This window comes from Rhamphochromis longiceps, linkage group LG18 (assembly GCF_057381845.1).
Source record: "Rhamphochromis longiceps isolate RC_006_pf linkage group LG18, R_longiceps_female_GT1.1, whole genome shotgun sequence".
Lineage (NCBI taxonomy): Eukaryota > Metazoa > Chordata > Actinopteri > Cichliformes > Cichlidae > Rhamphochromis > Rhamphochromis longiceps.
The window spans coordinates 36,931,136-36,944,765 of NC_140574.1; the positions used below are offsets into that span (position 1 = coordinate 36,931,136).

The 13,630-nt window shown below is 39.3% G+C and overlaps 1 protein-coding gene across 3 annotated transcripts in view; it reads left to right on the forward strand.

The window, feature by feature from the left end:
* Positions 1-6,006: 6,006 nt before the first annotated feature.
* Positions 6,007-13,630, forward strand: part of LOC146648787 (epidermal retinol dehydrogenase 2-like) — a 31,320-nt gene continuing 23,696 nt past the window's right edge. For 2 of the 3 annotated variants that reach the window (XM_085388725.1, XM_085388727.1), the window contains exon 1: positions 6,007-6,055. The gene's annotated coding sequence lies outside the window, so the exon portion shown is untranslated. Of the gene's footprint in view, positions 6,231-13,630 lie in introns of all 3 variants that reach the window. The other variant, XM_085388726.1, reaches the window with a different exon arrangement.

Here is a 13,630-nt window from a genome sequence, read left to right on the forward strand (position 1 = left end):
GTCCCTTTTTGTTGTATTTATCCGCGACACCTTAAAGGCCGGTCCATGAAAATATTGTCGGGCATAAACCGGTCCGTGGCGCAAAAAAGGTTGGGGACCGCTGATCTAAGGGAAGCATAACATCTGGTTTAGGGCCCGAATAGCCTGGGGGAAGAAACTCCTCCTCAATCTCTCTGTTTTGGCCTTAAGGGAGCGGAAGCACTTCCCAGACCTTAATTAATCCATAATTAACCTCAGTGTGTGAAGAGGACTCTCCATTTACATGCACAAACTGGAGTCTATTAGATAGATATGATACAAACCACTGCAGCGCAGTACCTGTAATACCTACAGCATGTTCTAATCGCTCTAATAGGATATTATGGTCGACAGTATCGAACGCTGCACTGAGGTCTAGCAGGACAAGCACAGAGATGAGTCCACTGTCAGAGGCCATAAGAAGATCATTTGTAACCTTCACTAAAGCTGTTTCTGTGCTGTGATGAGCTCTGAAACCTGACTGAAACTCTTCAAATAAACCTCTGCAGATGATCTGTTAGCTGTACATCGATGCTGAAGAGATTCAGTCATTTTTGTTATAATCCAATCACTCGATGTCCAGTTACATTCTATCATCTTCTCTCTATGTGACCTTACTTCAACATGATTTAAAACATAGTTTAAACATTAAAAACACTTGAATACATTTCTCCTTTTCTATGTTTTACAATTAATTCCATCACACATGAATATTAAATCACATATAAGTATATTTTCCTTCATGTTTCATTCAATTTATGCTTTTATACTTCGACTGGATTCATCATGAGCTCAGTCACACATGAATATCTATTTTAACACAATCTCTTTTGACTCCGTTATATAGAAATATGTTGTTTCCCTTTTTATTTTCTTTGATACTCGTGTTTGTCAGTCACAATAGACACAGTATAAATCATTTTATTAAATGATATATTCTCTGAGTGTTTCTTTACAGTTTCCTACTCAGGTAATCACTGTGAACTCCCTTTTATGGGAAACAGATGTCAGGGACGTCGTCATCGTCATAGAGCAGATGTTCCTCACTCACATCAGCTGTGGAGGCTGGATATCCCCTGTTTGAAGATAGCAGGACAGTAAATTCCTTCAGTACCATTAATGCTAAGGTTCATTTCCCCCTTCATAACAATGACAGAGTTCTTCAGAGCCTCTCTTCCAAGCTTTTTCTTTCTTAATGCATAAACATGTAAGCGTCTAAACCATCTGATCCAGAGATATTCGCTTTTCGCTTGTCTGGTCTTTTAAAACCTTGATTACTTCTTTTCTGAAGTGTTTTTAAAAAAACCAAAATAATCAAATCTCACACCCCTTCTCAATCTGACTCGATGGCTCTGAAAGACTGAATAGATTTGAGTGTTTTCATTCTTCATCCACCTGTTGACCAAGGATCTTTAATCTTCCTCCTAGAAGGAAATCTTATCCTGGCTTAATTCCAATTTCTATAGAGTTCTGCTTGCTCAGATCTCCAACATGGTCCTTTTGAAACAACCTCCATCTAAACAGTAGCCAGTCTGCCACAGGGACAACGTTCCCGTGCATTCCTGACGGTTCCTCGTTTTCTTCTAACTAGAATGAGGTCGGGTGATGCATCTTCTTGACTTTTCCCCTCTTTTTGTAAACTGGGCTCCATGTATTGTTTGACTTTCTGGGTCTTTCCAAATCTGCTGCGTTCGAATGAGAGCTGCTGCTGGTCACTAATTCTTCTGTGTGAACTTGGTATTTGCTTTAATTTTATGTGTAATATTGAGAGGACTCTGACATGTGACATACAGGGAGTGCAGAATTATTAGGCAAGTTGTATTTTTGAGGAATAATTTTATTATTGAACAACAACCATGTTCTCAATGAACCCAAAAAACTCATTAATATCAAAGCTGAATGTTTTTGGAAGTAGTTTTTAGTTTGTTTTTAGTTTTAGCTATTTTAGGGGGATATCTGTGTGTGCAGGTGACTATTACTGTGCGTAATTATTAGGCAACTTAACAAAAAACAAATATATACCCATTTCAATTATTTATTTTTACCAGTGACACCAATATAACATCTCCACATTCACAAATATACATTTCTGACATTCAAAAACAAATCAGCGACCAATATAGCCACCTTTCTTTGCAAGGACACTCAAAAGCCTGCCATCCATGGATTCTGTCAGTGTTTTGATCTGTTCACCATCAACATTGCGTGCAGCAGCAACCACAGCCTCCCAGACACTGTTCAGAGAGGTGTACTGTTTTCCCTCCTTGTAAATCTCACATTTGATGATGGACCACAGGTTCTCAATGGGGTTCAGATCAGGTGAACAAGGAGGCCATGTCATTAGTTTTTCTTCTTTTATACCCTTTCTTGCAGCCACGCTGTGGAGTACTTGGACGCGTGTGATGGAGCATTGTCCTGCATGAAAATCATGTTTTTCTTGAAGGATGCAGACTTCTTCCTGTACCACTGCTTGAAGAAGGTGTCTTCCAGAAACTGGCAGTAGGACTGGGAGTTGAGCTTGACTCCATCCTCAACCGAAAAGGCCCCACAAGCTCATCTTTGATGATACCAGCCCAAACCAGTACTCCACCTCCACCTTGCTGGCGTCTGAGTCGGACTGGAGCTCTCTGCCCTTTACCAATCCAGCCACGGGCCCTTCCATCTGGCCCATCAAGACTCATTCTCATTTCATCAGTCCATAAAACCTTAGAAAAACCAATCTTGAGATATTTCTTGGCCCAGTCTTGACGTTTCAGCTTGTGTGTCTTGTTCAGTGGTGGTCGTCTTTCAGCCTTTCTTACCTTGGCCATGTCTCTGAGTATTGTACACCTTGTGCTTTTGGGCACTCCAGTGATGTTGCAGCTCTGAAATATGGCCAAACTGGTGGCAAGTGGCATCTTGGCAGCTGCACGCTTGACTTTTCTCAGTTCATGGGCAGTTATTTGGCGCCTTGGTTTTTCCACACGCCTGTTGACTATTTTGAATGAAACGCTTGATTGTTCGATGATCACGCTTCAGAAGCTTTGCAATTTTGAGACTGCTGCATCCCTCTGCAAGATATCTCACTATTTTTGACTTTTCTGAGCCTGTCAAGTCCTTCTTTTGACCCATTTTGCCAAAGGAAAGAACGTTGCCTAATAATTATGCACACCTGATATAGGGTGTTGATGTCATTAGACCACACCCCTTCTCATTACAGAGATGCACATCACCTAATATGCTTAATTGGTAGTAGGCTTTCGAGCCTCTACAGCTTGGAGTAAGACAACATGCATGAAGAGGATGATGTGGACAAAATACTCATTTGCCTAATAATTCTGCACTCCCTGTATGACAAATTAATTTAAAACTATTTACATCCCCCAAAATGTATTGACCTATCCAGTTCCCACATGGGCTCTTCTGGGATCACTCCTTGTCCGAGGGTCCAAATCCCCTTTTCTTCAATCCCCACAGTTATGCAATTGTTCTTTTTTTCACACTTTGTTTTTCTAACTTTCCTAAACAAACAAAAACAAACAAACAAAATATCCTCAGCTTCATGATGAGTTTTTCTCTCCTGCTGGGAGAAGGATATACAACATTTGGATAACTGAACTTTGGATTTGTGTCGGTTCCCATAGATACTGACTGCAAAAACGACATCATCCCGTCAGCGTGTTTTTAGTGGCTGAGGCTATGCGCTGGGGATATTACTGCTGACACACTTCCAACAGAGCAGCTACCATAATAATAAAGATAAAAAATAGTTTTTAGCAGAAAAACAAACATCCAAAAAATATTTAGTTTCTTTTTAATTTTATTCAGTTAGCACCAAATCACAACAACCGTTGCCTCAAGGGCTTTATATTGTAAGGTAAAGATCCTAGAATAACACAAAGCAAACAGAGAATACCCCAACAATCAATATATTCATGACATGACAACAATCAGCAAACAATACAACCCCCCTTTGAAGCACTTTGATGACAAGGGGAAGTAAAAACACTATGTTAACAGAAAGAAGCTTCCAGCACAGCCAGGCTCAGGGAAAAAAAGGGATAAAGACACGTTGTGGAAGAGAGCAAGAGATTAATAATAACCAATACTGAAGTGGAGAGAGTTGTGCAAAACAAATAGTGAGTGGAAAACACTCAGTGCATCATGGAAAGCCCCCATGATGGGGCCTGATTATTTAAGACCTTGTATGTGAGGAGCAGGATTTTGAATCCTGGATTTAACAGGAAGCCAAAACAGGAGAAATCTGCTCTCTCTTTCTAGTCCCTGTCAGGACTCTTGCTGCAGCATTTTGGATTAGCTGAAGGCTTTTCAGGGAGTTTTTAGGACTTCCTGATAATAATGAATTACAGTCGTCCAGCCTGGAAGTAATAAATGCATGAACTAGTTTTTCAACATCCACCTAATCAGAGTGATGCTGAGTGAGGAGGAGAGATCATCAGAGGGATGAATTTAAATTTAGAGATATTGTGCAAATGGAAGAAAGCTGTCCTAAATATTTGTTAAATATACATATTGAAGGTGGGCAGCATGGTGGCACACTATTGCCTTAGAGCAAGAAGGTCCTGAGTTCAATTCCACCAACACCTGGCTGTGTATTTGGGATCACTGTCTTGCTGAACAATCCACACTCGTGTCATCTTCATCATCCTGGTAGATGGGAGCATATTTTCATCAAGAATGTCCCTGTAAATGTTTCCATTTATCCTGCCTTCAGTTATGTGAGGCGTACCAATACTGTATGCTGAAAAACAGCACCGCATCATGATGTTCACCACCTCCAAATGCCACTGTTGGTGTTTAACAGTGATATGCTTTTGACCTTCAAAAGTGTATCACAGCTTCCAAAAAGTTCAACTTTGTTGAGATTGAAAAGGAATTCATCCGACCAGAATATATTCTCCTTTATTTTCCAGGGTTGTCAAAATGTTGTTCTGCAAACTTTGAGCATGCTTCCACATGGTTATTTTCTTGCATGGTAGGCATGCATACAAGAAGCTATGGCGGTTGATTGCATTGAAACAGCTGTACCTGCTGATCCCAGGTCTTTCTGTAGCTCTCCACATGTGGTCCTTGGCTCTTGTACAACTATTCTGATATTTCTTTTCACTGTTCTGCTTGTAATCTTGCAGGGAACACCTGGCTGTGACCCGATTTATGGTAAAATAATAATTATAATAAAATAATTAAAATAATTATTAGTTTAGAAATTCTTCTATAACCAGTGCCATTGGTACTTTTTGCAACAATACGGCCACAAGTGTGTTGCAGAAGCTCTTTGGTTTTACCCATGAGATATTTGTGTGACACCTTGGTAATGAGACATCATTTTACAGGCTTTATCAGTTGGGACTGAACCAGCTGATATGGATTTGCACTATGTGACAGCATTTCTTGGATCATTGATGATAACTGGTGATGTGTTCAATACTTACTTTACCTGCTGTTTAGTGTTTAACAGCAGGTAAAGTAAGTAAACACACACACACACATACTTCTATATACTTCAGGTGTAACGACTGAATATTAGAATTAGGCTGTTGCCTTCCTTTGAGCTCAACAGTCACCTCTTGAACCATTTTTAAATAGAACAACTGATATTTTCTCTGTAACAGATCACTCTATGTAACCTGGTTTTATGCTTAAATCCCAGCAGATACGCAGCTTCTGAAACCTTCAGCCCTGTAGTACCACAGCATGGCGTGATTAAAGTCATTTAAGTCACACTACTTTCTCATTTTTATGCCTAGTTTGAAAAGGTTAGGTTTGACAGTGTCTACATGCTTAAAGGCATGGAAGCGCTTTAAACATGTAGCATGTGGCTAATTACACGCTGTATGCGTAACAGTAAGCACACGTACTCCAAGTCCCATGATGCATCTGGGCAGAAAACAGGCACAGACACACCCCGCATATCCGTGTTGGTTCTGTTTGATGTGACATCGTGCTTCTTCGCCCGCAGGCTACACAAACTGCTGTGACACAATATTGAACTGCTTGTGTTGGAGACGCGGTGTTGTCCCACCAAATAAAGAGCACGGTACGTTTCCTTTCTCTGCGAACTCTACAGATACTCTTTATTAGTTTCCGTTATCAGTTTGATAACGTTAGCCTATGTGGAGAGCAAAGGTTGACTCAAACTGATGCGGTGTGTGACAACAAGGCGAGGGAACGGGTTCACTGTCAAACCGCCTGAACGGGACTCTGGGTTTTTGGTGAGTTAATGAAAGTTAATTTCAGCTGAAAGCATCAAAGTGTTTCATGATATGCTTGCCTTTTGCAAACGGCTGTAACACGGCAGCGTGTTCAAGCTGGTGTTAAACTGCCAGTGATGCTTCACAACAAGATACAAGTTTTGATTTTTGAGTAAGTTTTTGTCTAAATTCCTAGAACTGGTTACTTTTAGTGAATCGTACAAAACTTCATCACCAGAAAATTACTTACCCGGATGTTTGACAATCAACAACTCGAGTTTTAATTGTCCCAGAAAAGCCTGCAGTCGTTTTAAAAAGCAAAAGGTGTCCTGATTACCTTTGACACGAAACCTACTTTCTAACCTTTGTCCAATCGGGACAACAGTTTTCAGAGTTTTGAGGTTTTGACCGTTCAAAGAGGAAGTGGTTGTTGCCTTGCGGTTTGGTGCTGTCTGCAAATACTGTCTCACGTATAAGGAGGTTTTTGCGAAGGGTGATTTCAGTCTTGTGGCATATATTTAAAAAAGTACACACACATAGAAAAGTACACACATTGAGTTCTCAGGTTTTTCTCACTTACTCATTATAGAAATAAAATCGGGTCCCTGCCAGCTTCTGAAAGTAAAGTAATGCAACCTCTGATGAGCAGCACATGTTGTATTATACAATGTCATTATTTAACACGGTGGTTGATTCGACAGCTGTTAGCTGTCCTTAGCAGCAACACATTGAAGTAATGAATGGCTGTCAGTCTGGCATCATTGTCAGTTTTTAAACAGCGTTGCTTTACGTTGAGCTTTGCAGCCAGTTGTTCATGTACAGCTCTTGCTCTGGTCCACTACAACATTTCAGTCGAGGTCTGGACTTTGACTGGGCCATTGCAGCTCATTGATTCTTCAGCCCTTCTTGTTGCAGGTGTGTTTGGCTCTTTATCATGTTGCATGGCCCATTTGCAGCCAGCCTCTAGATTTTAAACAGATAGCCATACATTTGACTGTAGGAAACTAAGATAGGAAACGCATTACAATTAGGGCTGGGCTATACCGATAATCACGGTCACGATAGGAAAATGAAATATTGCGATAGAATATGGGTAAAACACGCATGCGCAGTTACTTTTTTTAAGTAGTAATGGAGTTACAATATTGTAAACGTAACTAATTACCAGGAAAGGTAACTATTGCATTACTTTAGAAAATGTTTAAATTAGAGATGGCACGATACCACTTTTTTTTATGTCCGATACCGATATCATAAATTTGGATATCTGCCGATACCAATATAGAATAGAATAGCCTTTATTGTCATTGTACAGAGTACAACGAAATTGGAGTGCCACTCCCTTGGTGCAAGTTTCAATAATAAATATAAATGTAAAATATAAAAAGTACAAAAAAAACAATCGTAAGTACTCAAACAATAGTATGTACAATATATACAGGATAGCAGCATTAATATAATGACAGTGACTGTATGGAATAGGTTCAATTGTTTTTGTGCTTATTTACTACGGTGGTAGCTCTGGGAAAGAAACTATCCCTGAATCTGTTTGTCCTGGTTTTATGTGACCTGTACCGTCGGCCTGACGGTAATAGTTCAAAGAAGTAAAAACGAGCACCAAACTGGAGAGCTAAGAGCCGCTGCACCCGTGCGCGCCGCCATCTTGAATCTGTCAATATGAATCCGATATAGTGTTTTTTAATCAATAAGACTGTTTTTTTTAATATCTTGCTGCATTTTGTATAAGTTCATACTCAAGTTTAAATAAACAACAACACTAAAGCTATTCTGTTAAACCTGTATGTAAAAAAATACACTGCACCCAAAACATTACATAGTTCAGCAAAACTGATCAATCTAATAAACTTAAACCTGCTCCATCCTCCCTATTCTGGAATTTTAAAGAGTACTTAGCAGAAATATTAAGCAACCTAACTAATAGGGTTGCAAACTCCCAGCAAAAAAAAGGGGGGAACCACGCTCCACCTCATGATGCTTAATCGACATAATCAACTTTAATTTGATGCAGTGTGAAAAAAAAAAATGCACAGAAATAAATAATTTTTCAAGAATAATTAAATAGATTCAACATCTTTCTTCAACAGAACTGCACAGATGGTTCCCAAAGGAAAAAGTACTATAGCTTACTAGGGTATATTAGACTTAATAGTTACTATATACAGTAATGGACTTCTATACATTTTACATCAGATTAAAACTTTGGGTGTAAGATTCAGATAATTATTTATTAAAAGCTAGACATTTTAAATGAGAATAAGAAAGAAAAGTATGTCTTTGTGCCCCCTTTTCCCTGTTCATGCCCTATCGGCCCCCCTGGCTAAACTTTGCTAGATCCGCCCCTGCACAGTTACAGCCGTCAGCTGTAGAAAAAGATCCTGGTGTAGAAAGTAATATTAAATACATTCTAACAACAGCTTATCAAGCTTAAACGTGCTGCTGTTGTTCAGCCGCTGGTTTCCTCTTTCTGCTGCAAAGTGGGCCAAAAACAAAGAGAGACTGACTCGCCACAGAAAAGCCGATCAGCTGATCATTGATCAGTGTCACGATTGAAGTGGCAGCAGGAGAGAGAAGAGGCAGTCGCTCCATAGGTTGTTAAACTTAACGCTGGAATGCTTTACAAACATTCAGAGATGAACTTACACACTTGCTTTACTTCTCTCTGGGAAAACTTCCTCGGAGATGAAATATTGGTTTGGTAGCGAGGCTGCAAATACACACAGCTGCTCTATCACGTGACCACACTGCTGCGACGTGCTACGGTTATGAGCTGAGTTACGCCGTGTTGCAAGTTTTGTGAGGTGCTTTTTTTTTTTTTATATTTATTGGATCGGATTACATTTTTTATTTCTCTCCGATATCCGATCCAGTAATTTACGTCAGTATCGGACCGATACTGATATGTAATATCGGATCGGTCCATCTCCAGTTTAAATATGTAAAAGAGCTTGGATCCCCTCTTAATGAACTCTACTAAAATATAAATTACTAAACATACTTGAACATACTAAAATATATCTTCAGCTGTTTGTTGTAAAAATGAGTTTATTATTAAAGTAAATGGGAACTAGCCTTTTATCTCTTCTAAGAGAAAAATCATTTCTGCACTTCCACTTCAGCTGTTTGCTACCTTTGAATTATCTGGACTCTCCATGACTTTGTCTCATCGCTCTACATATCTGTTTGTATGTCAGCACCCGCCCATGCCTGCCTCTGGTTGATTTACCATGACTACTTTACTCTTCCTCAGCCAATCAGCAGCACTTGTGCAATTGTTTCACCCTCCCTAGCTCACAGTAAGATGAAGACGGCTTTAAGCATCTGTGTGTTGAAAAACAGTAACGCAACCACCGCATTTTCTTGTTAGTAACGGTTACGGCGTTGTAATGATAGAAAAAGTAATTGGTTAGATTACCAGTCGCTGAAAAAAGTTATTTTAATGGCCTTATTCTCATCACTGTGAAGAACATGGCTGCTGGTTTGTGGTACCCCAGATACTCCACCTTCCTCCGTCACTTGGTTTGGCCGTGAGTCTGGCCTGCCTCAGAGACTCCAGGATCGTGGCCACCTGCTCCACATTCTTGGCACAGATGTCGTTGTGGATGATGTTATCTGGGGAGGTGCAGGAAAGTGTCTGGGACTCCGAACAAGCCAAATGCATTAGTCTGTGTGTGGACAGGGGAGGCCAGTTAACCAAAGAGTAAAAAGTACAATGGTGAAATATAGCGCTGCATGATCAAGCAGTGTCTGTAAAAGAGCTCACGGGAGTGTTCATATAAGTAATCTCATCATAATCAACGTGAGGTAAGAACGTGGTAGCAAAGTTGTTTTTGATTCATTTCTATAGAAGAACACTACTTTTAATCTGAGCTTTTTTTAAAATTAATTTTTAATATGTGACTTGAGACACATTCATGTATTAAAATAGCTAGGTGTTTATAACCACACAAATTCAATTAGGCAGGTATTTCTTTTAGTTTGCAGACAACATGTGCTTCATTTTGCCAGCATTCAGTACGAGTTTGAGATGGAACAAATGTGACTGAATAATAAATGCAATCTGTAGATGATCAAAATCCAGGGCATTTGAGTTTGTGTGATAGTAAACAACAGTGTCATCAGCGTAGAGATGCAGCAGATGCATTCTGCTCCAAATTATTAATGTAAACTGCAAATAGTGTCGATCCTAATACAGAGCCTTGAGGTGCACCTTTTGTGACACTTGGATAACAAGAACAATCGTGAACACTCTGCTTATGATCAGAAAGATAATTTGAAAACCAGTCAGTAGCTTGGTCTGGAAAGCCAATATCTAAAAGTCTGTGACATAACAGCTTATGATGTACTGTGTCAAATGCTTTTGACAAATCTATAAAAAGTGCCACACAGTAAAAGCTTCCACAAAGTCATTTAAAACTTTAATCGAAGCTGTGACAGTGCTATGTTGCTTTCTGAAACCAGACTGATCGGGGGAGAGAATATTATTTTAGAAAAAGATTTGGAAAGCCTCATTCGCACTGAAAAACTACATTTAACATACATTGCTACTACACCATCTTTTCTTGGACGATGAACACCATATCTATCTTGTCAGGTAGGCATTAACATGTAAAATATGTAACCCAGGCATGTTTTTAAAACTACTCAGGTGGGCCAGGATTAGGCTGAATGCCAGAAATGAGTCCACTGTCAGAGGCCATAAGAAGATCATTTGTAACCTTCACTAAAGCTGTTTCTGTGCTGAGCTCTGAAACCTGACTGAAACTCTTCAAATAAACCTCTGCAGATGATCTGTTAGCTGTTTGACAACTACTCTTTCAATGATGTTTGATATGAAAGGAAGGTTGGAGATTGGCCTATAATTAGCTAAGACTGCTGGGTCTAGAGATGCTTTTTGAGTAAAGGTTTAACTACAGCCAGCTTGAAGGCCTGTGGTACATAGCCGATCATTAGAGATAGGTTGATCATATTTAAGATCGAAGCATTAATTAATGGCAGGACTTCTTTGAGCAGTTTTGTAGGAATGGGGTCTAAAAGACACGCTGATGGTTTGGAGGAAGTAATTATTGAAGTTAACTCAGAAAGATCAATTAGAGAAAAAGAGTCTAACTTAACATCAATGGTACTAAGAGTAGCTGTAGATAATATTACATCTGTGGGATGATTACTGGTAATTTTTTCTCTAATGATAAAAATTTTATTTGTGAAGAAGTTCATGAAGTCATTACTAGTTAACGTTAAAGGGATGGTTGGCTCAACAGAGCTCTGACTGTTTGTCAGCCTGGCTACAGAGCTGAAGAGAAACCTGGGGTTGTTCTTATTTTCTTCAATCAGTGATGAATAGTAAGATGTTCTGGCTTTGTGGAGGGCTTTCTTATAAAGCAGCAAACTATTTCTCCAGGCTAAATGATGATCCTCTAAATCTGTGACACGCCATTTCCTCTCCAGATTACGAGTCATCTGCTTTAGGCTACGTGTTTGAGAATTATACCACGGAGTCAGGTACTTCTGATTAGAGACCTTAGTTTTCACAGGAGCTACAGTATCCAGAGTCGTACGTAGTGAGGAGGTGAAATTATTAACAAGATGATCGACCTCTGTTGGAGCAGCGTTCAGATAGCTGCTCTGCTCTGTGTTGGTACAGGGCATTGAAGATGATAACAGTGGGTGGATTATATTCTTAAACTTAGTTACAGCGCTTTCAGAAAGACATCTACTGTGATAAAGTCTACTCTCCACTGCTGTGTAATCAATGATTGTAAATGTAAATGTTATCAGGAAATGATCAGACAGGAGAGGGTTTTCAGGAAACACTGTTAAATGTTCAGTTTCTATGCATATGTTAAAACAAGATCTAGAGTGTGATTAAAGTGGTGGGTGGGTTCTTTTACATTTTGAGAGAAACCAATTGAGTCTAATAACAGATTAAATGCCATGTTGAGGCTGTCATTTTCAGCATCTACATGGATGTTAAAATCACCCACAATAACTGAGCATTAAACCAGATTAAAAACAAAGAGTTCTGATAAAGTCTGAGTAAGGCCCAGTTGGATGACGGGCCGCAACAAAAAAACAGGTAGTGTGCATATACTTTCTCCTGGCTGTGTTTGACATCATTATTTAGGGCTGTGCTGATAATATGGTATGGTATTACTTTTTATGTGATTGTCGTATCACAGTGTCATTGTTATAGCAATGCTATGCGTTCACATCTTCAGCACACACAATGGAACAAGCACAGACACACAGGCATGTCTGAGAGGGAGAGCTATTCAATCTTCAATACTGTGTAAAATAAACTTGTTTCACCACTTAAGACAAAAAAACTTTTCTCCTGCTATATATGCACTATGATGCAGCTCATGTCAGATTTGCACTCCAAACGAGGTAGTGTATGATAAATGAGGGGCGCTTGCTGATTGTACTCATTATTTATTTACACTTATAAATGGTCCTGCCTGCAAGTTGCCAGTATCAATGCTGATACACGGTGCATTCAGAAAGCATTAACAGCACATCCCTTGTTCCACGTTTTGTCACGGTACAGCATTTTTCTTAAATTATTATTGAAATAGTGTCGGTCCTAATACAGAGCCTTGAGGTGCACCTTTTGTGACACTTGGATAACAAGAACAATCGTGGACTGCATCGTGAACACTCTGCTTATGATCAGAAAGATAATTTGAAAACCAGTCAGTAGCTTGGTCTGGAAAGCCAATATCTAAAAGTCTGTGACATAACAGCTTATGATGTACTGTGTCAAATGCTTTTGACAAATCTATAAAAAGTGCCACACAGTAAAAGCTTCCACAAAGTCATTTAAAACTTTAATCGAAGCTGTGACAGTGCTATGTTGCTTTCTGAAACCAGACTGATCGGGGGAGAGAATATTATCCAAATATTTCTGTCATTCACCAGATTTGCACTCCAAATGAGGTAGTGTATGATAAATGAGGGGCGCTTGCTGATTGTACTCATTATTTATTTACACTTATAAATGGTCCTGCCTGCAAGTTGCCAGTATCAATGCTGATACACGGTGCATTCAGAAAGCATTAACAGCATATCCCTTGTTCCACGTTTTGTCACGGTACAGCCTTTTTCCTAAATTATTATTGAAATAGTGTCGGTCCTAATACAGAGCCTTGAGGTGCACCTTTTGATTATGATTATTCCTGAATTCATTTTTCACAAAATTCTATAATGCCCCAAAACAACTTGCTTTGAAGTTCTTTTAAATTCATTAAAGACAAAACTAAAAAGAGTCATAGGAATAACACAAAGGTTTCTGTAATCTGACTGAAGCTACTTGTATAAAAAATTGGAGGAAAATCATTTCATCAAGATTTCCAGTCTTATTCATAATACCAGGAAACGTTTGTTTTGTTTTTGATTGATGTCTC